We start from the raw sequence: 26701 nt of genomic DNA on the forward strand, positions 1-26701 counted from the left end.
ACAACCATCAATGGGTGTCTGCTTGGCAGGCAGCCAGGTTGGTGCCAAGCTCTGATTGGTTGGATGCTGTCATGACCATGTGGTCTCAGGTCCAGACGATGGTGCACATTCATGGGACAGTGGGCAGGTGTAACCTTTCTGTGAGGGGATGTTCAGCTTATTGAAAAGTTTACATAGCACAGAATTGTTTTCAATTTTCCCTAAGTAACTACCTGGCAAGGCCCAGAATTGGATCAGATCCAATTCTGCAGATAAAATGCCCCCAAACACATTTCCCCTGGAGAAAGACTGAAAATGTATGCACATTTATATCTGTCTATTTAAGCAAATCTCATTAACATGAATGGTGCAGAAAAATATACAGTATTGGAGTGGTTCATATTCTCATGCTAGTCTGGAAGGGACTTCATTATGGTCCAGCAGAGGTTAGCATTTACTAAGGCTATCAATACATGAGGTTTTTACAAATATAAGACCCTAGTCCAGGGATAGCAAATACATGGTACTTGAGCCTCAACTGTCTTTCCCAAACCCAGAGCAGACATCACTAATGGAAGACGGCATTCGTTCCTGCTGAGACACCAGTCAGACATCCAAGGAAGAACCTAATCTCTCTCCCTGCCCCAAGGTGTCAACCAGCTTGTCCATATGGGAAGTCACCTCTCTTGGAGAGGAAAGGAGATCCTGTTACTTCTTGGATATGACTGATGGAACAAAATCGAGTGCTTCTAAGCTCATCAACCAATGTACCAGGATGTTAAATTGATTTTCATTGTATTCTCAGAGGCTTAACTAAGTCCCCAGAGTTGAGGGCAGTGAGTGATAAGTACTCATGATTTCTGGGGAAAAAAATGTGCTAGACACTAGACTCATCCCTGGAGAATTACTAAGAGTCAGCAAAAATGGTGCCTCCTGTCTATTGCTTACTTCCAGCCTACATAAGAGGAAGACCAGAAATTGGAGAAGATGGGGCTAACAGAGGGGATGTCTTAGGAGAGCACTTTGGTTTTCCCCCCCACCACTACCACTTCCAGACAAATAAGAGAACTCTAGAATGAATATCTGGAGGTACTGAGGGTGCATCCCCTTGCCTAGAACACTCTGCAGGCAGGAGGCTGGCTGGAACTGTCTGCGATGTGGAGTCAGGAGGGAGGGGAGCAGTGGCAGCAACAGTCCTGTGTCATTTGTGGGACAGGATGAATGTGTTTCCTGTGGGCTGGGTAGGCACAGTAGAGGATAGGCAGGATTCAGCCACTCTGAAAGGGCTTCCACCCCAGAGAGCTGCCTGCCTACTCCTTTTATCCAAGTGTAAGTTCAGAGCTTACATCCTCAGAAATGCCTTCTCTGACCACCTAGACTAATACAGTGCCCCCTCCAGTCAACCCTTTATTACACCTCCTTGTTTATTTCCTTGGTAGCACTCTGGTATCTGTCAAAAAAAATTTTTTGGGGGGGGGGGTGGGGAGGAGTTAAGTGTGGAGAAGTGAAGTTTTAGAGAAGGAATCTCAAAGAGGCCACTTTTTTAAAAAATAAATTTATTTATTTTTGGCTGCATTTGGGTCTTCATTGCTGCATGCGGGCTTTCTCTAGTTGTGGCGAGCGGGGGCTACTCTTCGCTGCGGTGCGCGGGCTTCTTATTGCCGCAGCTTTTCTTGTTGCAGAGCATGGGCTGTAGGCGCATGGGCTTCAATAGTTGATGCGCGGGCTCAGTAGTTGTGGCTCGCGGGCTCTAGAGTGCAGGTTCAGTAGTTGTGGCACACGGGCTTAGTTGCTCCGTGGCATGTGGGATCTTCCCGGACCAGGACTCGAACTTGTGTCCCCTGCATTGGCAGGCGGATTCTTAATCACTGCACCACCAGGCAAGCCCGAGGCCACTCTTTAAAGAGTAAAAAAAGTTCCATGAGAGCTGGGACCATATTCATCTTATTCACCATTATTCCCAGTGCTCAGAATAGAACCTGGTCCATAGTAGCTGCTCAATAAAAATATATAGAATAGTAAATCTGTTCCAACCAAGAGCCCTAAGAGATCAATAGACAGCAACTGGTTCTGCGAAATGCAATTTCTCAAGTCTACGGCCTGCTTGTCAGTGTCTGAGTTAGAAGGGTTTAGTGGAAGAAGAGGGTAGGAACTCTCAACTGGAATAAAACTTGTGTCCTCCCCAGGTTTCTATTTTTCCTATGCTTCACTGCCTGGATAATTGAGAAGAAACTCTTTAGCGAAGTTCTTTCCTTCTATCCTGGACTCTCCTAGTCTGCAAAGTCTGCTGCCCCCTGGAAACTCACAAGGGCTCTCAGTCAGTTTTGACTGATTTGCTCTGCAGTGATGCGCTCTCCTCAGCCTTGATATGCCTCCAGGCTTCAGGGTAAGTTGAGCACCTGCCCGGTTGTTTGGAGACAATCTAGAAATTTGGAAACATACAAAGGCTATACATTTGCTAGTACTGCTTGTGGCTTTCTATACATTCTCCCGTGGGATGTGAAATTAAAATCATTTAACTTAAGCAGGTGTGTTTCCTCAGTGATAAGGACCCCAAATAAACACATTTATGAGAAGAACATGGGAAAACCAGGGTAGTTTTTAAAGTCATTCATTTTTCCATGCTTCTGATTAGAATCACAAATGAAATCTCTAACAACCCCAGTTATATAGTGATGAAGGAAATCATAGCCTGTCCTCTCTGTAAGATCTTTTTTTTGAAAGACAGAAATAAAAATCCCTTACCTTTGAATAGCACTTTGCAGTTTATAAGGATTTCTACCTATGTTATAGCATTTGATTGAAAAAAAAGTAAACCATCGGATAAATTTTAAAGCCCTCATAAAGCTGAAGAATCTTCTGGGTGTTCAGTAAATAAATGAATGCCTGTTTGAGTGCAGTGTTGAGACAGAACTACCACTGCATGTTCCCTTTAGAGGTAGGATTACACATCAGATTGACCTTGAGTGACAGATCACGTTTAAAAAAATCAGGTAAGGCTGTCTTGAAAACTAAAAGGTACAAAAAGTTCCAATCAGGTCCATGTTTAAGATTTTCTGGGCCCAGAGTGAGAGTACCTGCAAATAGAGGTTCACTTACATATGTATGAATATTTAAAAATGTGTAAACCAAGCCAGGAGACTGCTAAATAAAATATATTCCATCCTCCTACCTTGATAAGTAGACCTTCATAATGCTCTGGAAGGCCGGCTTTGAATTGGGAATTCTTGAACACCTCAGAGGAGTTCCCCTGTAGAACATGGTGGGGTAAGGAGAGTCTGACTTGGGTGCCCCTCCTTTTCTTCCACTCTCCATCCTGAACCACAAGGGACCTTGAGTGCAGGTGAGTGCACACCCAGCCCTACACCAAGCAACATCCATACCCTCTCAGGAAAGTGGACCCTGGGTAAGAGGTCTGCATGGTCCCAGAAGTGAACTCAGGGCTATTTAGGCAAGAAAGAGGTGGGTGCAGGAGCTAGGTAGACAAGTTCCCTAGGGCCCTGGGAGTCCTCACTCCATGGGGAGAGGTGTGGTCAGAGGAGGGAGCAGACAGGCCTCTCTAAAGTGCAGGGGCCTGGGCAGGGCCCCTCTTGTCCAGGTCTAAAGGAGGTACTAAATCCAATGATAGTTGGAATTCAACTGAGTGTTGTTTGCTCTTCAGCTTGTATCTAGTTACCCTTTACTTTAAGTAAACATTTATAAATGCTGCACTAATCAAGGGCCTATTTAAAATGATGCTCAGTTTAGTTTTGATTTTTAAAAATTATTTGAGGCTACTTGGGATGGAGCATCTAATAGTTAGAACACATGGACCTAAATTAGAAGTAGGAAGATAAAGTATGCTGGCACTAGTCTATACAGATGAATCAAAAGAGCAATAACCATAATAATAATGCCTTTAATAGTATAATTCTCTGGTTCCGAAGCTCTTTCATTTATATATGTATCACTTTATTCTTATAAGAATAAGCGTCAGTGCTTGAAATTTGAAAGATGCATATTCCAGGCAAATAAAAAGGAAACCCTGCTTGACATTTTGAGGAATACCTTTACAGAGTCCATTGGCCTGAGGAGGCAGTATAGAAGGAAGAATCAAAGATGCCAAATAGACTTCAACTTGGGGCCAGCTCTGATCTGTCCATAGTGGCTGCCTGAAGTGCTTGATTCAGAAAGTCTCAGGCCATGCCCAGCCTTAGTGGCTGGTATGAATTAGGTCAAGGGAGGGGCCGGGATGGCATGTATGCCATGAAGGTGCCACCTCTGGGCTTGAAGAATGCATGTGACAGACAGTAAGGGTAAGCAGGATTCTTGGGGTCATCCTTAATATTTTGAGGTTGTCAGTAAGGAGGAAAATCAATCCAAATTCTTAACAAGAATTCTGTTATTCTTGAATATTTGTCTTCCTCAAGCAAAAATGATCCATTCCGGGTTTCTTTGAGAAAGATGCTGCTTTCAACATGCTTTCCTGGTATGGAAAAAGATTGGCTAGACACCTGCTAAGGTGTTCATTGGTGATAACTGGATTTATATGAGACTTGGGTTCTCTTCTCATCTCTGTCACTAACTAGCTGTGTGACCTTGAGCAAATCCCTAACCTCTGGACCTCTATTTCCTTATCTTCAAAACAGGGATATTATCTCAGTGATCTCTCAGAATTTTGTGAGGCTTAAAAGAGATAGTACCAAAGCAAGCCTTTGAAATTAAAAAAAACGAACAAACATTGTATAGATGTAAACCATTTTGACTCCACTTAAAAATGAGCAGATTGGACTAGGGTAGCGTTTCCCAAAGTGTGTTGCTTGGAACATTAGTTTCATGGGATGTCAATAGGTATTGCACTAAAGCCATCAAACAAACAAAAACATGTTCTGTCGTGAAATAAATTTAGGAAACTCTGGGCTGAACAAACTTAAACAGGCATCATTACCACAGGAATTATTAGCTTTTACTATTTTTTAAAAAAATAAATTTATTTATTTATTTATTTTTGGCTGCATTGGGTCTTCGTTGCTGCGCACGGGCTTTCTCTAGTTGCGGTGAGCGGGCTTCAGTAGTTGTGGCACACGGGCTCTAGAGCACAGGCTCAGTAGTTGTGGTGCATGGGCTTAGTTGCTCCGCGGCATGTGGGATCCTCCCAGACCAGGGTTTGAACCCATGTCCCCTGCACTGGCAGGCGGACTCTTAACCACTGCGCTACCGGGGAAGCCCAGCTTTTACTATTTAATGTGCACTGTGAATCTTTAAAATTGAACAGTCCTTTGGAAATCATTGAACAATCTGCTCTCTAAGTTCCCTCAAACTTGAATGCTCTCTGATTCATGTATTTATTAACAAAGGTTTATACAGCCCCTCTTATGGGCAGACACTATTCAGTGTACAAAACAGAGACAAGAAAATCCCTGCTTTCATGGAGCTTACATCCTAACGGGATTTGATGTCACTCATCTAAAGGATGCTTGTGCTTAGAGAAGGGACTGCTATCCCTTAACTCAAAGAAATGAAACTTTCAAGTAGAATTGTCACACACAGAGTGGGGAAGGACAGTCTGTGGGCAGGTAGGGACGACTGCTCTTAATTGTGACTTCTGTAACTCAGCATCTGAGCTGAGGTTAAAACATGACCTTTGATCTGAAGAAGAAGATGGCTACTGCTTCCTGGGGGCACAAGATCACATTCATCCATTTATTCACTCATCCATTTATCAAATACCTCTGGGCATGATATATGTCATACATGGAAGTGTGCAAGACACAATCAGTACCCTCAGAGCCAAATTCCAGGTGGGCAGGCAGATAAAGATGTGAGTTTGCAACTCAGCATGTTCTGTGTGCTATAGTGGGGGTGTAAAGGGTGATATGGGAGCATGTTAGCAGGGTGCCCAACCTCACACTTCAGAGAAGGCATCTCAATGGACGTGACGTTTAAGCTGCATTATCCAGAGGTTGATAGTTTATTTAGTGAACTGGCTTAGGGTGAGTGGGGGAAAATGGTGAGCAGGAAAAGTCTTTAGATAGTAGAAACAGCATGTGGAAAGGCCTAATGGCACTCCCACTGAACTTGTGCAACCAGAGTGGAATGAGCAGGAAAAGATAGCTTCACGTCTATCTAGGATTCTGTGCATGACATTCTCTGAGAAAGCATTTTGTTGTTGAACTAAAACTTGAAAATCGCTGGGGTTTTTGAAAAGGAACTTCCTGAAGCCCCTGCCATCTTTATAAGTCTTAGATTCTTCCCCTTCTATCAGTCTCCCTCCCCATGGGGGATTTTGGAAGATATAGAATCTCTCAATTCTCAAACGGGGGATTTTGGAAGATATAGAATCTCTCAATTCTCAAACGGGGGATTTTGGAAGATATAGAATCTCTCAATTCTCAAACCCAAAGGAACACATTACTACTGGCACATATATTCATTAGAACTATTTTGGTGATAAATGACAGAAAACACAACTCAGGATGACTTTAGCAAAATAGTATATTATCTTACATAACAGAAAAATCCAGAGAAAGTTTGATCTGGAGGCTCTAGACCCAGTCTCTCTCCATCTCTTACATTCTCTGTCCTCCAGGTATTCTTCATTTTTAGGCTCATATGGTGGCAAAATGGCTGCCAGCATCTCTATATCTACATCTTCCATGTCCAAGTCTAGTGGAAAAGAGGGTTGTTTTCCTGAAACTACCATACATGTATCTGTACTCACTCTGATTGCACCACCTTATGTCATGTGCACATCCCTGCACCAATCACTGCGGCCCCCTGGGATAAAATTACAATGATTGCACAGGCCTGGATCACATGATCCAATCCTTAAGCAGGAATTCAACTGAATAAATTTTAAAAATCTTATTGGCTTTATTTGTGATTCATGAATTGAGCAGCTTCCCATCGAGCACGAAGAAAGGAGCTCTGAAGAGCTGTACAAAATGAAAGACTTTTACAGGCAGAAGGGGGCAGGACAAGTTACTAGCAAAGAGTGGATTGTCTGTGGCAAAATCACCTTCCTTTATGGGACAGCAAGAGTCTTGACTGGTTTAAGATCCCACTCCTGGAAGAGGTTGAAACTGTAATTAAGTTAGGTATTATGTCTCGGTTTGGTGACTTGGGATTAGTATAAGTGGCTCCATTTTGGGCCTGCTGTCTCCTTTTTAAACTTATAGTCCTTACAGCGATCTGAAATCTTCCTCCTTGTAACTCTCTGCTGGCTTCAGTTCTCTCGTGTCCATAAAGAGAAATCCTTAGTTCATTGGCGGTAAAATGGTAGACTATGGCCAAATCTGGTCCGAGATGAGATCATTGCCCAGCACACTGTTTTAAATACAGTCGATCGTGGGTGCTTCAGGCGGGCAGGCAGGGTCTTTTCCCTGTGGTCTCCACAAGTCCCTGTTATCATATTCCCTGAGAGCTTCAAATATTTATGCCTCCTGCCTGAAGGGATTTGATTTTGCAATTCTGGTCTAATTCTTTCATGTGGTATTTGATCAGGTACTTGAAGACTGTAGTGTGACAGATAAAAAAAAAAAAGAAGAAGAAAAAAGAAAAGAAAAAGAATGGAACATGAATTTACACAGCCCAGTGAATTCTTGTCCTTCAAAGAATCACCTTGGGGGTGTTGCACACTTTTTCCAACGATACTGCTTTTGCTGGAAAGGATTTTCAAACTCCTCTTGGAATTGTTTTCAGAGCCTGAAGCAGATTCTTTGAATATCCTCACTGCTGGCAAATCCTCATTCTTTAAGAGTGGTTCTGATTTTTGGAAGAAGCCAGAGTCATTGAGAGCTGAGTATTGATGAGCAGGTTGGCTGACACGGCTGCCTGCCTCATGCTTTTTTCTGTGTCTAGAGCAAAGTGCAAGTAAGCAGTCATGAGGCTGAGGTCCTTGTAGGCTCATTTACAATTTTTTTGTTGTGTTTTTTACTTATTTATTTTTAATTTCATTAATTGAGTAAGCAACACATTTGCGTGGTTCACATTTCAAAGGGCACTATAGGATAAGCGGTGAAAAGCTTGTTTCCCATCCTTGTCCCCCGGCCACCCAGCTTTCCTTCCAGGTTTTGTATGTATTCTTCCAGACAGTCTCTGTGTATCCCTTAAATGTCTTGAAGAAGGCCCAGAGAGGCATCTGTAAATAAGTGAAGTGCTCGCTTCGGCAGCACATATACTAAAATATAAATAAGTGAAGCATTACTTGAATGCCTTTCAGGATCACTTCACTACATTGTATATAAATTCTGATATGTTTATGCCAAATACAAGTCTCATTATTTTCTAGTTATCTGACATTAGGTGTAAACTGTTGCCTTCCTTAGGGATAAATTGGGATCCTGAGAAGTCTCTGTAATGGGAGGTGGTGTCCTGGCTTAGTCACCTGAGCTGTGTGAGAGACCTGGTAAGTGACTTTATCTCTTTGAGATAAAGAGATATCTCTTTGGTTTCCTCATCTGTAAAATGCAAAGCAGCCCCCTCATAGGTTATTGTGAGGATTAAGTGAAATGATGCATGAAAATGATCCAAGGAGAATGTGATGGTGAATTTTTAATGGTAAATTTGGCTAGGCTATGACGCCCAGTTGTTTGGTCAAACACCAGTCTAGATGTTGCTGCTGTGAAGGTATTTTGTAGATATGATTACCATTTACAATCAGTTGACTTTAAGGAAAGCAGACTACCCTCCATAATATGAGCAAGCCTTATCCAATCAGTTGAAGTTTTCCAGAGAAGAAGGAATTCTGTCTCAAGACTGTAACATAGAAATCCTCCCCAGAGTTTCCAATCTGCGTGGCCTGCCTTATGGATGTCAAAGTCAAGACTGTAACATCAACTCTTACCTAAATTTCCAGCCTGCCGGCTTGCCCTAGAGATTTTGTACCTGCCAGCCTCCACAATCATGTGAACTAATTCCTTGAGAACCCTGACTGATGCAGCGGGAGAAAACTCTGGATTTTTGAGTGTGTGTGTGTTGGGGAAGGGATTGTTTAAAAAACAAAACAAAACAGGTTTTGGTCCTGGCTCTTCCACTGGCCAGCTGAAAATCCCTGAGCAAGACTTGGTACTATTGAGCTTCTAGTTTCCCCACCTGCCTAAAGCCTCTCAAGGTTGCTGGAAGAAAGATGCTATGAAAATGATTTGTCAAGCATCACACACATGCAGATGATTATTATTTGGTTATGCCTTCCTTTGAATGAACACATACCTTTAGGGTCACCCTTTGGTGGCCCCCAGACCTACATCTCCCTAAGATGTCCCTTTCTTGGGCATTGATTCATCTCTGTCTCGGGCTGTCGAGCCCATACCTGGGAATGAAATCCAATCCTGCAGCGAGTAGTTGTCAAAGGGGCTGCAGAGCCTCAGAGGGCTGTGCACCCACAGGCATGGGGAAGTAGAGGAGGAGGGTAAGAAAAAGTGGAGAGAGGAACTTGTGGAGGTGGGAGCAGGGAAGGGAGAGGGAGGATGAGAGAGGAAGGGGGTCATGTGCCAGGCTGGCTTCCAGGGGGCCGGGGCTGATTTGCTGGGGTAGCTGGGTCTGCACTGCAGATTGCAGGCTGATTGCAACAGATTAGCTGGGACTTAAAAGGGGCCTCATCAGAGCACATGAATACAGCACTGAGTGTTCTATTTCTCTCATCCTGGGGCTAGAGCCAATCAAACAGGAGAGGGCCAGAGGGTGGCGGGGAGAGGCACCATGAATAACCTGCCTCCTTTAACATCACAGTGCCTCAAAATACCACTTGATCCCATTTCCACTTTTTTTTTTCCTCTGCCAGGGACTCAAGGGCTGGCACTTGAGAGGGGTGAAACTTTCTGTAGCGTCTGAGACTCCCCCCATGTTGCTGCCCACCCCATTCTGATGTTCTTTATCTCATCACTCAGCCCTCTTCTTTCATACCACTTATCACAAGCTGAAATTATTTGATAAGCAATTATTTACAAAAACCCCTGCTCTTTCCACTAGAATGTGCCATGAGATCAGGAACCTTATCTAACTTGTTCATTCCTGTAGTTCCAGCTCCTGGCAGGGTAGTACATGGTAATGCTCAAAAAATGTTCATTAAGGAATGGGGTAGATATATAACGTCTACCGAGCACTCTCTCTGCGCCAGGCAAGGAGCCCAGAGATGTATATGCATTTCTCCTCTTAATGATAGTTCTCTCAAGGAAGTATGACAATCTTTATTTTACTGATAAGAAAACTAAAGCTCAGACTGGTTAAGTAACATGTTCCTGGTCACACAGTCAGAGCTGGGATTCTAATATGGGTTTGACAAAGTATATAGGCTCTTAATCACTATGCCAGGAATAGAATATGCTTTATCTGCAGTGCCAGCGTTAATTGACTGGCGGTTGCTTCCAGGAGCCCTTTAGCTAGAAGAATTCTGAAGCAGTTTCCTGACTTAGTGGGAAGAATGCTGAGATCAGTTAGTAATGTCTGCAAGGGGTGAGATGGGATGTCTAGTGGTAGTGGTACATGTGCTGTCTATTTGCCATTCTTACAATATATGATATCACCTCCCTAAAGATGTACAACAGAGGCAAAGAAAAAAAAAGAAGAGAGAGAGAACAACTAGGAGGCAGAGTGCTTGGCTTCTTTTCTGTCCCTAGTTTTTCACTCCTTCTTGCATTTGTCTTTTCTTTGCAATGGGAACACAGCTACCTACAGGATTGTTTGGAGGACAGGAATGTAATCAGAGGTAGGAACTAGCTTTGAAGGGTCTTGCAAGCAGAGGTTGAGATATTGCTTCATAAGCTGACATCGTGATGATGGGGGGGTCCTCAGGTAATGTGTTATTTCTGTGGGACTCCAATACCTCTGTGCAAATGTGCTGTTGTTATTTCCCAAAGGCCCTTCAGTGAACAAAGGGAGCAGGGAGTGTGGGGAGGTAGGTGACAGTCAGGCTGCTGAGCTGGATTTTGGGGATTGGTGCCTGGTTGCAGGTAAGGCTTTACAATCCACTGGTCATGGGGTGATCACCACGTATTTACTCTGCCCAACAGAAACCTGGGAGGGGGTACAGTATATTGTTTAAGATTGGGGCTTGTAGATTTTAGGTCCCAAGTTTGCCACTTACTGTGTAACCTTGGGTAAATCATATAACCTATTTGAGCCTTGGTCGCTGACTTAAAATAGCATCTGTCTTAGGGGCCTATTGTGAGAATTAAACGAGACAATGTGTGGAAGGGAACAATTTGGCTCTGGTATACAGCAAGCACTCAATGCATATTTGTTATTGTCTGTGAGGAACCTATATGCCTATGTGGAAACTGGAAAATCAGGGCAGTTATCTGAATCTATCTGTGTTGCCCCAAACCAGGTGATTGATGGTTTTTCATTTTTGTTTGTTTTTTCCCCTAGTTTACATCTGGGTGTTTTGAATACCCAGCCTCAGTATTTTCAGGACCTGAAAAGAGAAGGGCAGGGTTGTTCAGACTGTGTTCAAATACACAGTCTGAGGTCCTTGTTGCTGCTGTCAGGCCTCTCTCTAAACAAGGGGAAAATCCATCCTCCCACTGCGTGCTGAAAACTGTGCTTTGAGAATATTAAGTTGGGCGTTGCTTCATTTGCCCACAAGGGAAACCCACTGGGCCAGGACAGCCCTCCTTCCCCTCATTTTCCATAAGAAATGGCTTAGATCGCGGTTACCTGTGGTGATGGCTGTCATTTATTGAACACTAAGTGTGTGCTGGAACTTTATGCTCTTGACAGCCCTCTAAGGCAGCCACTATTCCCATCCTGGTTCTACAAATGAGACGATTGCAGCCCAGTATGTTTGAGTTACTTGTCCATAGCCAGGTAGTGGCAGAGCTGGGATTCAAACCCAGGCCAGCCGGGCCTCAGCAGCAACATGCTAACCACCAGACCACACTGTCTTCCGGAAACTCTGGCTTGATGAAGATGTCTGTTTGGCAGGGGGAGTAAAATGCCAGATGTGTAAGTCAGGGGCAGTGGAAACCATGGAGGGATGGGAGCTGTGGTTCTTACTCCCTGCTGCACATCTGAATCACCTGAGGAGCATTCATGAGCTAGGGATGCCTGGTCTGACCCCCAAAGACTCTGATGCTCTTGATCTTGGATGGAGGTGGAGCTTCGCAGGTGGTTCTGACAGGTTTCCAAGCTTGAGGACCACCGGAGCAGCAGAAGAAGGTCAGGAGGGGGTTAGCAAATTCCTCATGGTTAGGAACCTTTCCACTTCCTCCTTGGAAGGGGCTGATTCACATTGCAAGTGGTGTACCTTTATCTCAGTATCCCCATTTGCAGTGTGTGGGCAGTGGAGTTTGACAACACTGCAGGGTGCTGGGTAGATAAACAGCTTGTAAAGTGCCATTTAAATGGAAAGCATTGGGATGAAGTGTTCCTGGGGCTTTTCAGTTTCAGTGTGGTGGTACTCTGGGCCACATCCCTAGCAGTTCTGGATCATCAATAACCACTTGGGACCAGGATTCGAGGTATCTGCTTGCACAGCCTGGGGTAAGCGGGGAACTCTGATTGCCCCATCCTTTGGCTGAGGAACAGTGTGAGTGGATGCATAATTCGAACCATTAACTTGCTCTCAATATGGAGAATGAGATTTGTGGCTCCCTGTCACAAAGGAAATACGAAGCAGTAAACACACTTCCAGTTATGGATGGGGCTAAACACACCATTAAACTGAATGCTAATGGCTGTCTTCTGCTTCCTGTGAACATTTCACCGTGGCAACCAGCAGGTGCCCTTTTCTTGCCTTCTCTTTCATCTTCCCATAATTCTCTTCTGCCACAGCTTTTCGGATGATAATGGGCACATGCCTGAGATAGTAGTTAAAAGGAGAATTAGAGTTTTTTTTAAAAAAAGCAAGTTAGATTGGAGTAGATTTCCAGCTTCTCACACTATTTGCTTGTAGGATGTAGCAGTCTCAGGTACTGAGAACAGGCCAAGACAGGTGAACATCTTTAATTGATGTATCTTTATTTATTTTTTTAAAATAGATCTTTATTGGAGTATAATTGCTTCACAGTACTGTGTTAGTTTCTGTTGTACAACAAAGTGAATCAGCCATATGCATACACATGTCCCCATATCCCCTCCCTCTTGAGCCTCCCTCCCACCCTCCCTATCCCACCCCTCTGGTCGTGGCAAAGCACCGAGCTGATCTCCCTGTGCTATGTGGCTGCTTCCCACTAGCTATTTTACATCTGGTAGTGTATATATGTCGATGCTACTCTCACTTCGCCCCAGCTTCCCCCTCCCCACTGTGTCCTCAAGTCCATTCTCCATGTCTGCGCCTTTATTCCTGCCCTGCCACTAGGTTCATCAGTACCATTTTTTTTTTAAGATTTCATATATATGTGTTAGCATACGGTATTTGTGTTTCTCTTTCTGACTGACTTCACTCTGTATGACAGACTCTAGGTCCATCTACCTCTCTACAAATAACTCAATTTCATTTCTTTTTATGGCTGAGTAATATTCCATTGTATGTATGTGCCACATCTTCTTTATCCATTCATCTGTCGATGGACATTTAATATACTGCCTACTGAGGGCATCAAGCCTGGCCTGACTTCTTTTTTTTTTTTTTGTGGTGGCCTGACTTCTGAAGCTTGGTCACTAAATTGTGGAAGCAGCATAACTTAGGGCTTAAGAATAAGAGCCCAGGAGTTTGACATTTGGATATAAATCCTTTGCTGTTGCCTAAAAGCTGGGTAAATTTCCCTCTATGTGCCTACTTTTCTGTAAATTGGGGATAATAATAACCACTGTCTTATAGGGCTATTGTTGGGGGGCAGGGTGGAGGTGGAGTGGGGTAAGGGAGTGGGCTGGTTAATGAAAAATGAGTATAAAGTTCTTAGTATAGTGCCTGGCACAGAGGAGGCGCTCAGTAAATGGTAGCCATCCATTCTGATGATGATGGTGATGAGTAACATTGGCTGGGCGATTTTAGGCCGTTAACTTCCCTGAGCTGCAAATCCTTCATCTGTACAAGGCAAGCTAACCACAGCACCTGGGTCATTTGTTTAAAGCTCTAGATAAGAATTACATGATGAAAAGTACTAGGCACAGGGCTTGGCACATAGTAAGAGTTCAATAAGGACTTGCTGAATGAATGGAAAAAAAAAATGCTATACTGGCTGAAGAAGCTCAATCATCAGACCCAAAACGTTTAATATTAGACACAGAGAGAAAAAAATACGAGTAGCCCTGGACTTTTTGTCAGTATCATTTTTTTAGCAGCTGTGGACCTTCCTTTGCTTCCTCTCCTTGTTGTGCCCTCTCCTTTCAGTGCTTACCAAAAGCCTGTGCTGAAAAAGAGAAAGCATGATTCTGACATACATAAATGAAACCCCAGTATCACAATGGGCACCGAGCAAGGCCTCAGACGGGAAGGGCCATAAATAACAGAGCTGTCTGTGCACAGTTGCTCAGCTAGCAAAGCTGGCCATGGGCTCTTTGTCTCCTGCCCCAGCCCCTCAAGTGTCCAGCATCCTCACCTTGCCCCCCCCCCCCCCACCGCCGTCGAGCGCCCCCTCCCAGGTCTGCTCTGCAGGGCAGTGACTCATCCTCTGAATCTGCCTACTCTCAGTCTTCTGCCAACTGCAGCTCCCCTAGCTGTCCCATCCCAGCCCTCCCTGGAAGAAAACAACCTGGTAAACCAGGGACTGGCATAGCTGCTTAGTCAGCTACTCTTGGGAGTAATTGAAATGTTTTTGGATAGCATTTATGGTTTTAATTTCTAATTATAAAAGGGATACATGTTTATATTAGAAAATTTCGGGAAAAAAGTTTGCAGAAAGAAACCAAGCACACAGAAGAAAATAAAAATCCTGAGGCCCAGGCAACAACATCCCAGGCCAAGTTAAATCAGCATTACTATGGATGGGGTCCTGTATCGTTAGTGTTTTTTTAAATTTCAGAGGTGATTCCAGTGTGCAGGCAAGCCTGAACAATCAACTTACAGATACTTGCCAGTAGCACTTTGAAGTATTTCCTGTATTTTTTATTTTTATATTTGGATCATACTGTATATACCATTTGAAACCTGATTTGGGGAATTCCCTGGCGGTCCAGTGGTTAGGACTTCACACTTTCACTGCTGAGGGTGTAGGTTCGATCCCTGGTCACGGAACTAAGATCCCACAAGCTGCACAGTGTGGCCCCCCCCACAAAAAAAAAAGAAGAAAAAAAAGAAACCTGATTTTGTTTTCTTTGGCCTAACAATATGTTATGAACATCTTCCCAAATCATTAAGATTCTTCTATGACATGATTTTTAAAAGTGGCTGTGTAGTTTTCCATCTTATGCATGCACCATAATTATTTTTAGCCTATTAGCTATTATTAGACATTTTTCTAAAATTTTGCTGATTGAAATAATACTGAGATGTATTTCTACTCCTATCTGTGATCACTTACTTAGCTAACACATATAGTATATAACCATATGCTGGACACTATTCTAAGGCATTACATATATTTCATTTAATCTTCACAACCAGCCTATCAGGTACCTACTATTATCACCCTCATTTTAGAGATGAGGAAACTGAGGCTCAGAGAGGCCATGCTCTGGAATTAAAATTGCGGGATCAAAAAACATGAACATTTTCAAGGCTTTTGAAACACATTGCCAAATGGCCCACCACAGAGGTTTTATCCTTATTATGTGAGACATATGTGAGACAGAGCAGGGGGTCTTTGAGTTTGAAAATAATTCTGTAACCCAATGAAATCTATCAATTTAAAACCTCTCCTTATTGTAGGTCTTTTATGTATGTTAAAAAAATCTTTTATAGTAGGATTTAAAAAAATGATATCTATTAGGTGTTAAGTGTGGTTTTATCATTTGTAAGCAATGTGCCAAGCATAAGAGCTGGCATTGTTTTGTGGTGACAGGGAGGGGGGACTGACCAGAATTCTTCACTTTGTGGTCTTCTCAGGGGGCTGACTTCTAAGGACGAGCCTGAGTATTCATCCCTCTCCAATTCTCTTCTGTTTTCTAACTCTCTTCTTTGGGAGAATGTTTTTGGTAAAGTAGAGGAATATCTCCTGGAAGAGGTGCTACAAGAGGAGAGGTGGCATTATCAGGTAGAGAAAAATTTGTTAGGCTTCTGATGAAGTGACCCGAAGCCTCTTCCTCAAGGGAATCTGATTCGACTCCCTCCAGCTGCTCATGGGAATGAATGGAACTGGTTTTCTGGAAGCTCAGGAAGGAGGGCAGAGGGGCCCTCACAGCCGAGAGGACAAGGGAGCCCCAGGAAAGAGCAGCAGATAGGTGAGAGAGAAGAGACTTCTAGAGGCCCCTTGAGGGGCTCCGTAGGCCCTGAGGTGTCTCAAATACAAAGCTTTGTGTACCACCCCCCTGGCTTCTCTGTGTATTTGTCAAGTTCAATCATTAGCTTGGCTATTATTATTTTTCTTTTGGAAGAGGATTGCAACTCTATAAGACTCTTCCTGTCATCCCCCCGACCACACACACGCTGATAGTACAGTACCCACATTTCTGAGAGGTTTCCTACTTACAGCAGGAGAGCAAAAGAACTTGCCACTACTATGAACTCCTTGAGGACAGGGACCCGTGTCTTTTTGTTTTTTTAATTATATTCATTCTCAGTGGCTCTGGCAGGTCATAATTTTCATTTCTATTCACAGAACACCCCATCCTGTTAATTGACGCTTGGATGAGAGTTATGTTAGTGAGCTTTACTTTGGTTGCTACAAAAGCTCAATTCAAACTCTATTAAAAAAAGGGGGAGAGTCTAGGATGGAGAGGAAATATGGTTGAATTCAGAGTTTTGAAGGATGTTGTCTGTCTGTCTCTCTCCTTCTCTGGGCTGGCCTCATTCTCTTAAAAATGGGCTCCCTTCACAAGGTCCATGCCTTCTCTTGGATTTTATGTGTGAATACTGGGTGAGAAAAGTCCTCTTTTGTCTTGGGCCCAGCTAATCTGGGTTGATGAGTCTGGGAGCTGCCTGTACCTGTCCCTTGCTGTGTGATCCCAGCTTAACCTCGTGGAGAGAGAGGACTGTTCTCCCTAACATCCATATGTCAGTCCTAGAGAGGGACTGGCTGACTTGGCTTGAGTCACACCAAATCAATCAACTACTGCATCTAGAGGAATAAAGTGTAAGAGAGGCCGGACCCTTTATATGGCACCTTATGTGGTAACAGGCTGCACCTGGCACCCACAGAAAAGGACTGGAAAATAGTGTCAGGAAGATAAACCAACAAAGAACTGTGTTCAGACTCACTGTGTCCCTGGCCTAGGATTTCAGCTGGTCAAATTAATTTGGGTTTTTATTCCTGTTGTTAATGGCATATTCCTTCTAGTACTTTTCAGTCTGTAAATAAGGTAAACACTTGTTTTCATCAAAATCTGAATTTTTAACCCTTCTCCTTCAGTCATTGCTTCCCTGTAATTTTAAAATATGCAGATATCTTCACATTTATTGCCAGATTTTTCAAATGATGAGGTCAGTCTTTGAAGCCTCCATGTCTAGACCAGTTACTTGCTCTAATTGCTTTTAAATATGGGGTCCGGACACACTCCTCCACTGAAGCAGCCTCTCGCAGGCCACTCATGACCTCTGGGTCGCTGAATCCATTGTTCTTTCTTGGTCACGTTCTCCTGGCCGTTGCCAGCGCTTCTTAACGTGTAATCTTACTTTTGAGTGCCATCTCCATTTTGGGAGCAAAGAATGTCCTCATGAAGGACCTGGAAAAGCTGTTTGGCACTTCTGCCTTTTGGGGCTGTCTCATTTTGTTCTCTGTCTATAAATAGAAGAGGGACTCATTGTTTGCCCCTCCACCTTTCATCTGGCTATATTTTGCCTTTGGCTGGCAGAATGGACTTGTGGAAAGAGCACAAGATTTGGAATTAGATAAACTTGGGTTCGCATCCCGGCTCTTACTGCTTACTTGCTGTGGGGCCTCCAGTGAGATGATTTCTTTTTTTCAAACTTCTTTGAGCATCAGTTTTCCTCTCCTGAAAATGGAGGGAAACAATAGCACCTGCCTCGTAGGATGGCCCTATAGCTTCATGAGTAATGTGGAGGCACAAGGCCCAGCACCCCAGCAGATACTCAAAAGATGTGGATTCTCCTACTCCCCTCAAAAGATATTTGGTTTGTCCTCTGTCCCCTTGGGAATAAGCTCTGGGATGAATCACCACATTTATATGTCCTATAAAAGTTGCCAATCTGTTATATATTTTTAAATATATTCATGCTTTCTATATTCTAAAGCAGCTGGCCATTAGAAACAAACTTAAAGCTAACTGCTCTTTGGTTAAGCCTTCCCTACTCTTTCTTCTATAGAACATGGCCTTTTTCTTTTATTCTTTCTTGTGTACAGACATTTCTCCCTTGCCCTCTCCCCTCCATCCAGTTCAGCATCTGTTCCATTCTCCCGTGGAAAGGGCACACTCCCTTTCAGGAACTGTTCCTCTTTCACAGCATCTGGTTCTGGGGGGGGGGGGGCGGGGGGGGGGCTAAGGAGAGTCATGTGACCAAAGCTCGACCAATCGTAGTATCTCATTCCCTTGCCATAGCAGTTGGCTCAGTGGTGGCCACGTGATCCAAGTTTGGTTTATTGGTGTCCTTCTCTTGAAATTTTACTCGTGGGTTCTGGGAGAGAGAAATCTTCTTTCTCCTTGGGCGTTGCTAATCTGGATTGACGAAGCCTGGAGGTGCTTCTGCCTGGTCTCCTGCTGTGTGGATAAAGCTCTTCCATCTTAGGAGAGAATGAATCCAACACATGGAGAGAAGCAGGGAGCTGAGATATGGGGTGAGGAGAGAGGGGGAAGGGTGGGAGAGGTGATATCATCATTTGATTTCCTGAGGACATACTACTCCTGACCTTCTAAGATATGAGCCAGAGAATTCTGGTTTTTCCTTAAGCCAGATTGGGTTTGGTTTCTGCTCCTCTTGAAGTCAGGCCCCCTAATAAATTGATCGGTTTGTTTAAATTAACGGCTACCTTATAAATGAGACGTGTATATGTCACCACAAAATCTGACAGCCAGTCAACGTTACTGATAAGGCATAGAGTCATATACTGAGTTCCTACTAAGGGCAAAAGGATCTACAAAGCCCCTTTTACATTTGTATCACTGGAACCCTGCCTAGTTCCTGGAACATAGAAGGTCCCAATATGTATATAGGAATAAAGCAGGGCATGAAGGAGGATCTGATTGGTTCAGCTGGCCAGTCACCATCCAGTCCAGGAGAGTCCCATTGGCTAGGCCGCTGACTCCCACGGGGCCTTGGCCAGTCTACAGCTCGGCTATCAGTAAGTCAGGCCAGTTGCAGGTAGGGATCTGTGATGCAGAAAATAACCTCTTTTGCATAAGGAATTGTTTAATTTGACTGTGGGATAGCAAGTTCTTGAGTTTCACAAAGGGGACAGAATAGCAGCCTGGCACTTAGCTTGGCTTGTCCAGGCCATTTGAGCCCTCAGGGAAGGGTTTGGAGAACTACTGGGGGAGCTCCAGGAAAAGCTGAGCTATTCCTGTCCTGCTGAGGGTCTCCCCTTGGGCTTCTCATCCAGAGGAGAGCAGTGACCCCAGACCAAGGGGGGAATTCCGTGAAGCCACGGGAGCCTGAGTACCTGCCAGAGGATGGCTGACTCCAGAGTGACCTGCTGAGGCCTGCCGGTGAGAAACAAGCCCATGCCGTGGGGAGGCCAGCCAGCCAGCGCAGCAGCCATCTGTGCTGGGGATGAGAGCCTGGGGAAGCAGTAACGCTGCTGGTGGCGGCCTGTCTCTGGCCGTGTCCCCAGGCCTTGTTCCCACTGTAAGCTGACACTGGTGGAGCGGGGCCTCTCACGTCTTCCTCAAGGGGTCAGGAGGGCTCAGGGGCAGAGTCTATTCTCAGACACTGAGCAGCTGCCTGTAGGGGCTGCAGAGAGTGTGAGGAAAGCAGCCCCTACACAGGGGGCTTGGTGAGGAGGACTTGGAATTGGAGGGTTGGCATTTGAGGCTGATTTTAATCTTGGCCCTGTCTCCACAGCAACAGAGTAAACTGGGAGGCAGTGAACTGTACCCAGAGGGGTACCGGATAGAGGTCTAGAGACTCAGGGATTCACCCAGTTCTCTCCAAGCAGTTGTGGGACCAGGGCCAAGCCTCAGTCTCCTTATGGTACATTGAGGGAACTTGGGTCACATGCTCTTGGAGGATTTCTCTTGGTGAGTAATCACACCTCCCATCAAATGATTGATCTAAATTCACTTGCTGTGTTGAGATGACCGATCTGGAAAAGGTAGGCCTCACAGTTAACTTTCTTTGTAGGCAGTAGGGGATGGATGAGAAGCAACATTATTCCAAACATAATGACAGTAGTAATAATTGTTACAATAGTGATAACAAAACAGCCATTTAATTTAAAAAATACGCACTCTAAACCAGGCACTCTATTTTATGGTACATTAGCTTATTGATCTTTTACAACACTCCTCTGGGGTGGGTGTTATGATTCCTGTTTTGGAGATGAAACTATTGACCTTCAGAGAGGTTAAGTTACTCGCCCAGCATCTCACTATTAAAAAGGTGGCAAAGCTGGGATTTGAAGCTAGGTCTGCTTGCTTCTAAACCCTATGTTCTTGTCTACTCTGTTATCAAGTGGATGAGTGGTGCCTTCTACTCTCTGCTGTGAAAACATAGATACATAGAGGCTCAGAGCCCTGCCTAGAAGACAGGGCTGATTGTTTTTCAGTTGTTAGTATGTCATACAAAGCCATCAGCAACACAGTCCCAGACTTTTTTTTTCCAACTTCATCCCTCACTTTTCCCCATCACCCCCACCAAACTCACGGTCCACTCAACACACATTCCTGCTCAGGCAAGATTCAGGTGCCATCACATTTTGAAAGATGTTCTCTGATTTCCAAGCAGTTAACCACAATACCCTTTTGCTTCTGCTGTGGCATGTATCATATTCTGTAATTATGTTTTAGTCACCATTCATTTAATGAATATTTGCTGGGGGATTCTGTGTGTTTGGCATTGTGTTAGGTGCTTGTGAATTTTTCCCTGCCCACTTTCCCTGCCCTCCAGGTACCCAACACATACTAAAACTCACAGATTTCTTTTCAGAGATGTGTCTTATTTCCCTTGAATCTCAAGTAACTGACAAAGCCTGATATATTGAAGATGCTCAACAGCTATTTGAAAAGTGGACGCATGACCCAGAACCTACCTACTTTTGAATAACTGCCTGTTTCATCCCTATAGATCCCCCAATAGATTTTTAGATGCTTGTAGACAGGAGCTGGGTTTTATTTTGCTTTTGTCCCCATTGCTGGGTCCAGAGAAGGAATTTAATACATGTTTATTGAATGAGTCATTAGTGAGAAGGATGAGTTCTGGGGAATGAATATGCTAATTCTGCAGGTGTTGATCAAGCACCCACCATGCAGATACCACCAAGATCATTGCTTGAGTGGGCACCATGGTGAGTAAATACCATGTTGATCTTACGTCCTCAGGATGCTGAGTGTCTAGTGATCGGCTTATGCTTACAAACTAACATGGGAAACAGCAGAGAGAGAAGTCAGGCACCAACCAGACACCTACCCTGTCCAGAATCACTGCTGGTCCCTGGCCACGTCCTCAGCCCCCCTGTGGCTCTGATTCCCACAGCTTCCCTTCCTCAGAGGGCTCTCTGCCTCTGGGTAGAAATGAATGTGGCCTGTGAAAGAGCCCTGAGTTCTTGCAAAGATGATTGCCCCATCTAATTCAACATGAAATAAAGTAGACGGAAGGATTGTGACCCTTCCTGAGCCCAGAATCATTGCTCTTACTATTGGAAGGAGCTGGAACAGGTCATTTGTCCTGATTCTAATATTCTGTTTGTAGAAATCATTGTAATAGGGTGGAACTATGTTAACACCTGGCCACAGAATTCTTTTTTGGAGGAAAACTATCTTGGGACCCTGAGGACAAAGTTGGCAGGGACAAAGTGATGAAGAGAGAACTGATTTTTTGGCATAAAAATAAATAGGGAGTTTGCAAGAAGGAATTTGAAAGAAGAGAAGAAATAGAAGGGAGAGGACCCAGCAGGGGAATATTGGAAGTTGAAATTTGCATTAGTGGAAATTTTAAGAACAGGGATGTGTAATTTTATTTATTTATTTATTTATGGCTTTGTTGGGTCTTCATTGCTGCTCGTGAGCCTTCTCTAGCTGTGGCGAGCAGGGGCTTTTCTTCGCTGCAGTGTGTGGGCCTCTCATTGTGGTGGTCTCTCCTGTTTGGGAGCTCAGGCTCTAGGCGTGTGGGCCTCAGTAGTTGCAGCACATGGGCTCAGTAGTTGTGGCTCGCGGGCTCCAGAACGCAGGCTCAGCGGTTGCGGCACACAGGCCTAGTTGCTCCGCGGCAAGTGGGATCCTTCCGGATCAGGGCTCGAACCCGTGTCCCCTGCATTGGCAGGCGGACTCTCAACCACTGCGCCACCAGGGAAGCCCGGGATGTGTAATTTTTGACTGCGTGTTTTTTGTGTATGAGTGTTGTAAATTTTCTGTCTTCAGTAAAGAGACACACATACTTACACACACCCCTGTATAAGTGGGTCTTGGTGGGAGGAGAAAAGAAAGAAATTGCAGAAAAATTGCTGAGTTTCTTGTTTGTATTGGCACAAACAGCTCACACAGGATGGTGAGATTATCTATAAACTAAAATAATTCAATGGAAGCAGGTGATTAAGACAAGAGGTAATAGATATCCTCAGAAGGGTGGGTAGGAATGAGTATTGTGCATCACGTGTAGGATGGGGTTTCAAACCAATTTTTTATTTGACCTTCAAAGAACAGCAGCATTCACTAGGGTTCTTTGGTTTTAAGTAACAGAAATGGATTTTGGCTAAAAAACAACTAAAGGACTTTATTAGGTGGATTCTGTGTAGCTCACAGAACTGAAGAGAAAATTGAATAGTCAGGTCACACTGAGTAGGAAGTAGAGGATACCTCTTCAGGCATCCCCACGGAGGTGAGTCAGCCCAGCTTTTTGCCATGCTAGTGAGGTTCCCACCAAGATCAGACCTCAGAGAGAGGAAGTCCTATGGAGGAGTCTGGGTCACATGTGCTACCATCCATCCCCCTACTTGGCTGCAGTAACATGGAGTCATTGATCGTCATCATTGACTGTCTTCTGAGAGAATAAGAGGAGACTTTTCAAAGAAAGGAAAGGGGGTGCTTTCGCCTAAGCTCAGAGGAAGGGATGCTGGGCAAGCAGAAATAGCAAATGTCCACACTTACAGGGTACCTCAGCTAGGAGATGTTGCTGCTCTATGTATTGTTTGTAAAAATACTTAACACAAGCACCTGGTACAAAGTTCAACATGCAAGAAGGTATGAAGATACAGTTGGGCTTCCCTTCACCTCTGAGCTCAGTTTGTCCCATAGAGGCCACCACTCTTTCCTGTGTCTCCTTGCACAACACACACACACACACACACACACACACACACACACACACACACACACACACACACACACACACACACACTACAGCTGCCACTGCGAGGGCCTGCTCCCCAGACTCTGAGCCCTCTGAGGGCAGAACCTCCTTATTTGCCTCTGGGGTACTGACAACTAGAACAGTTTGGCTCCCTGCAGAAGTTCAGCAGCCAATTGCTAAGAGCCAAATTCTTGCAGGAAAGAGAAGGGGGAGGGAAGGGGGACAGATTCTGTCTGAGATCACTTGGTGCCTCGCTCTGTGATCTATGAGTTGCTTTTAATTTCCTGTGCTTGGCCGCCAGCAGCCTGATGAAATAAAGGAGATAGCAGGGCTGGCCCTGCCTGGCCTGGGGCTTGTCTGCTTGCTGCAAGGCCATGATCTCCAGACCTTGAAAAGACAAGAGCTGAGTGTGCTCCCCTTCCCCCCGCCTCTCAGCCTCCTCTATGTGGAGGGGGTGCAGAATGGGCTGCTCGAAACCAATACGCTTCCCAGGGGGCAGTGCAGAGTTCACTCCCTGGGCTTTGGGGGCAGACAAGGATGGTTTGGCTCCTGGCTCTGTTGCCTCCTGACTGGTTGCCTCATTCTCTGAGCCTCAGTTTCCTCAATCATAAATGGAGGATATTAGTAGGACCTACCTCACTGAGTTCTTAGGAGGATCCAAAGAGCATGAATTCAATGTATGAAGCAAGGTGCCTGGGACCTGGCACATACTAAGTTGGTGGTTGGTATCAGTATCATTCTTTCTGTTTACCACATGGTCACAAGGATCACTCTCAGCAAAATGGCCCAGTTGGTGACTTTGTCTTCTACCTTTCCTTTGAACACACCTTTCCCTTCCAGGTACAGTGTGGTCTGATCTTTCCTCATCTCTTCTGACATAGACAATATTAACTCCTTCTACTGCCGCTGCTGCTACTGGCATTCCTACCAGCATCACCACCTGCCACTGATTCAGTGTTGACTTTGTACCAGGCATGGTGCCCTGAATGTGGGGTGTGCCATCTAATCTTGACAACAGATGCTATTCCCACTCCAGGCTGAGAAAATGGAGTCACAGAGAGTCAAGGTGATTTCCTCCTGATTGATTGAATAATTAAAATTAGCAGTCTGATGGTCGTTTACAGAAGGACGTAGAGATTTAATGGATTATCTCCATCATTGGGTTTGTATTTTCAAAGTGTTCTTCAGAAAGAGGTCAGAGCTTACTCTGAAGGAATGAGTTGATGATGGGAGCAAGTTAATCTTCTTTGATGGGTTTGGGGAAGAAAGAATTGTGTGGGGGAAGAAGGAATGCTTTCCTACTACTCTTGAAATAAAACAGACGCCATTGCCCGCTCCATCTGAAATTAAGATCAATCCTAAATGTATCAGTGAGAGAATAGTGCAAAATTCCCTGCTGTTTTTTTGTGGAACAGGTAATAGAGTGGTCATTCCCTGAGAATTCTACTCCCTGGTGCATGAGATTGGTTAATAAACACAGACTCAAGATCTAAAGAAAACCAAAGACCTTGCCCCAACTTCAGTGAAGTTCCACTGTTGGCTGCTGAGCCTTCACCCTGAGCAGCCACAGGGCTTTCTGCTCATAGATGCAGCAGGTTGTTGCTGCAGCGACCTGCTGACCTGGTGCCTGGCCGGTGACAGGGACAGGACAAGGGAAGGGGGAATCAAGAGAGTAGGGGCTGGACACTGACCCCAAACATGACACATCATTTAGCTCCATCGGCTCTTAAGGGATGACCAGTCTCGTTCTTTTTACAAAGACTTCCAAGGAGTGGGAAGTGATCAGGCTTAGATTCCATACCCACAGTCAGTGACTGCCTTGCCCAGAATTCACTTGAATTAGTGTCTTCGGTGAAAATAATCAGAATATGAAATATTTACACAGCTCACTGTTAATCAAGGACTTTCACCTTCTTCTTTCCTTCTTTGCTTCCCTCTTCATCTTTCCCTCCTCCCTCTCCCAACCTTGTGTGTTTCCAACCTTTTAAAGATGAGTAGAAAGGACATCTCATGCCCACGTCACACTAATGTGAGTGGCAGAAGGGGGACCGAGAGTCTAAATGCCAGCCTTAGCAGTGGGGCAATCCTGGCTCTGTTACTGGTAGCCATAAGTCCAAGAGCAAGTTTCTTCATCTCTCTCATCCTTTGCTTCCTTGTCTGGAAAAGGACAATAACAGCAGCTACTTCAGAGGGTGACTCTGAGGGCTAACTGAGGTATATAAAGTGTTTATCAGAGTACCTGGTAGTTAGCAAGTGCCCAGTGAATGTCACTTTATCCCTACAGTCCTAAACATTGTCACCATGTAGACTGTGTGCAAGTCAGCTGACTTTATGTGTTGGACTTGAGTTTATACTGTGCTTTGCATTGTAAAAGATATATTTTGCAATGCCAATTAAAATATAATTCACTTTTCACTTGGCGAAGATGTTACTACCCAGTGCTTGTGAGCTTGTGGTGAAATGGGAGATGGGCCTTCTTATCAGGGCTTGCTGCATTCACACAGTGGCAGGGGCACCTTACTGTCTTACAAGGAGGTGAGCCTGGTTCTCATGCACCAATGATGGGATGGATCATGGTGTTAACTCTGGGAAAGCGAACTTTGATGTTGTGCTTTGAATGCTGTAGAAAGTTCCACTGGAGGCAAAGCAAGATAAACTAATGTCTAAAGATGATAAGAAGTGACCTGTAGGGATTTGGACAAATCAGTAAGCATTCTTCAGGGAGTGGCATTAAAACAAGGGAAAGAAATTGAAAATGACTCATCCACGTGTGTGTGGTCAAGTGGAGGAGGAATGTTTCAGACTGTTGTTCATCGAAATGGAAGAGTGACCCCTGAAAACTGGAGACCTTAAAAAACTACCTGTCAGTCCATTTGGATGACTCACAGACCTCTCGACCTTACCTGTCCACACCTGCATTCTTGATTCCATCCCACCCACTGAACCCACTGCGGTTGGCTCCACATGTGCTCAGTTCAAAAACCCAGGAGACTTCCTCAAGTTCTTCATTTTCCTAACCCCCATCCAAGTGATCCGAATTCCTGTGTTTTCCACCTCCACCATGCATCTCTCATCAGTCCCCTTGTCTTCTCCCTGCTACTCACCTCATAACCTGTACAACTACAAACACTGTAACTGCTTTCCTTGCTTCTGCTTTTGCTTCTGTGGATCCTTTATCCACACAGCAGGAAGTGACTTTAGGGATCTGGACAAAGACCTGGAGAGGGCCTTTGACAATATAAATCAGGTCACATCACTTCCTTGTTTAAAATCCTCATCAGTAGGATGAGGATGGTGAGCACACCTTCC

At 44.6% G+C, this 26701-nt stretch overlaps 1 long non-coding RNA gene across 3 annotated transcripts in view; it reads left to right on the forward strand.

The window, feature by feature from the left end:
• The window catches only part of LOC307184152, a 503327-nt gene that overhangs the window by 55009 nt on the left and 421617 nt on the right, over positions 1–26701 (forward strand). For 2 of the 3 annotated variants that reach the window (XR_013827669.1, XR_013827670.1), the window contains exon 5: positions 8286–8365. The exons of the other annotated variant lie outside the window; for it this stretch is intronic. This is a non-coding gene — a long non-coding RNA (uncharacterized lncRNA). The remainder of the gene's footprint in view (positions 1–8285; positions 8366–26701) is intronic. 3 annotated transcript variants of the gene reach the window in all.

The sequence above is a fragment of the Stenella coeruleoalba genome, assembly GCF_951394435.1.
Source record: "Stenella coeruleoalba genome assembly, chromosome: 3".
NCBI classification, from domain to species: Eukaryota; Metazoa; Chordata; class Mammalia; order Artiodactyla; family Delphinidae; genus Stenella; species Stenella coeruleoalba.